We start from the raw sequence: 2,582 nt of genomic DNA, 5'->3' as shown, positions 1-2,582 counted from the left end.
GGGCTGGTGCCCGCTGTCAGCCAGGGCTCTGGTGAATCTAGCAGAAAAGTGACCACTGTAAGGGATAATCCCCTACTGCACATCTTCAGATACTAACTAGCTCGTGGTAGCTTGCTTTATTGTTCTCAAGTTAAAACTTTTCCTATTTAACAAAAAAACCCCACAAGAACCAGATTCACTTCAATGCACAAAGTATCCAGGTGGTACTGTGGGAGCATGCTTTATAATTCAGGGTTAAATCCCCCACAGGCACAGGCTTTGCTTTGAAGGTGTGGCTATAGTTAAAATTCAGGAGATGGGAGAGATGGTTGAATCTAAAGGATGGTAACATATTAAGGTGAGACGATGCGGATTGAAGGTGCTAGAAGAGCTTCAGCTCAGTTTCACAGGAAAAAAAGGAAAAGGAAGAAAAAGCAGCCCTAACCCTGATGCATCTCGGCAGCGGTTTAACCCAAGCATGCTGTGGATGTGCGCTGCTCCTACCTGAATGCCGCAGCCAGTGTTGCGACAGGGCAGGGGGAGTTTGAGAAACAGACCTTCAAGACCTTCTGTTTATTTTTGATTTCAGCCTTAACTTCTGATTTTGCTTGATGTTTGGAATAACCGTAATTGTAACCTGCTTGTAATGTGCTTTGCCCTCAGTTACTGATGAGGCTTTCAGCCTTTGCCAGCCAGTGAGTGTTAAAGCAAAGTGGCAAACCGTGCAGCTACTTTGAAAGTACAGAGGGGGGCTGGTGAGGGCTTGCGCCCGTGTTTGATCGCCTGGGCTTTGTCTGCGCTAATTACTCCCCTGTGATAGTGATAACGCCAGTGGCAGCATTTGCAGCCGAGGCTGTGCCTCTTGCAGCAGCACTGCCAGGCTGATGGGTGCTTGGGGCTCCCAGGGCCTGGGAGATGGGATGCTGGAGCTTGGGGACCGCTCCGCTGCTTGCTCAGCAGGAGTCTCGCCTGTGGGGTGGCAGTGCCCTGGCTTAGCAGGAGGTGGGAAAAGGCAAGATTTCTGCTCCGGGTCCTCCAAAAGCGATCTAAGCCAAGTCTGGTGCAGGGGGACAGCGTGCGTGAGCTTGGGCTAGAGAAATGGCGGTGATGGACAGTCCCTACAAGCACTGAATCTACCTCCTAGGGAAATCTGAGAAATGGGTGTTGCTATGTCCTATTTCAAGGTAAAGTTTTAATCAGCTTGCCCTTGGCGAAGCACTTGGGCTATTGTGGTGCTATTGTAAACCGTTTGGCAGCTTAGCACAGTAGGGCTGAACTCACGGCTCCTAGCCCACGGGCTGGAGGTTTCTTTGCCGGCTGAATCCTGTCCCCGATAGCTGGGGCTGGGCTTCAGCACATGTGACAGAAACAGGACGAGGCGTGACTCGGTTCCTTCGATTTATGATGGTTTTGAGACTCAAACCAGCGTGCCAGTGGGCCCCATGGGCGTAGGGAGCGAGTGGAGCCACGTGAAGCAAGGCAGGCGTCCGCTAACTGCATGTTCTTTGTGTCCGTTTGGTACTGAGCTGGTTTCAGTTTTTGGTTTTTTTCTGATGTTTCCGAGTTGTTGACTTCAAGGAACTGGGTTTTGTGTATTTTTTTAGACACTGGGAACTTGTTAAAAGGAAAAGCAGCAGCACCGGGAGGCTCACGGTAGAGCGTGGCTGGAGCCGAGGTCGGCCCCGGCTTGATGCGGGTGGGAGGTCAGATGTGTCGGCAGTGGCTGGTGCAGGCAGGCAGGGAGCAGGCAGGGAGCAGCTATCCCTGCGACAGGCAGGAGAAGCCTTTTGGCAGCAGCACTCCCAGCCCTGCTTAACCGCGGTGCCGCGTTCACTGCCCCACCAGCCTGCTCACCTCCAAGACACCAAATGTGTCCGATGCCGTGCCTGGCTTTGAATGTCCCCTGCCACCCTCCAGTGCCACGTGCTCTTGGCTGGGGTCCTGGCTGCTGGCTAAGGGGTCCCGGGGAGGGTGGCCCTGGCTGCCCGCTCCCCCTTCCTCGCTGTCTGGTCCCGGGGAGGAGGGACATGTGGGGCCGCCCTTGGCAGCGGTGTAAGTTTGCCGTGAGCGGGAGGTTTGCTCAGAGAGGGGGGGGAAGCCTTGGTGTGAGCAGCCCCACGCTGCATTCCTCCCCCACGGAGGTCTGGTGCCCGCGGGGTGGTGGCGGAGGGGAATCCCCCACAGGGTCCCGTCCCACAGGCTTGGCCGGAGGGAAACGTGGCAGGAGTCAGGGTGCCCGGCTGAGGTGGGGGCCAGCCGGAGCTGCGGGCGGGCACTCCTGTGGGTGCTTGGCCCTGGCCGGGATTTGTCTGTTGGTTCTAAGCGGGGATGCCAGAGCGGGTGAGAGAAACCTACATATTTCCAGCATGTATATTATTTTTAGAAGAGGGAGAGGGGAGAGTCTTGGACCATTGATTACTTTCATTTTGCTCCCCTTAGACTGTTGGCTGTGTATGTGAAACTTATAATGAAAAGAGGGTTGCCCTGCCCAGGTGCTCCCAGAACATGTACTGTAATTCTTTGTATATAGAAGAAAAATTACTGTAAAGTAAAGTTTAACTTTACTCTCGATGTCCTCTTGTGGTTTGTCTTGCCGAGCAGGG

Source organism: Fulmarus glacialis, unplaced genomic scaffold (genome assembly GCF_000690835.1).
Source record: "Fulmarus glacialis isolate BGI_N327 unplaced genomic scaffold, ASM69083v1 scaffold19213, whole genome shotgun sequence".
In the NCBI taxonomy this organism is placed as follows: domain Eukaryota; kingdom Metazoa; phylum Chordata; class Aves; order Procellariiformes; family Procellariidae; genus Fulmarus; species Fulmarus glacialis.
Note: the sequence above shows the minus strand (reverse complement) of the source record.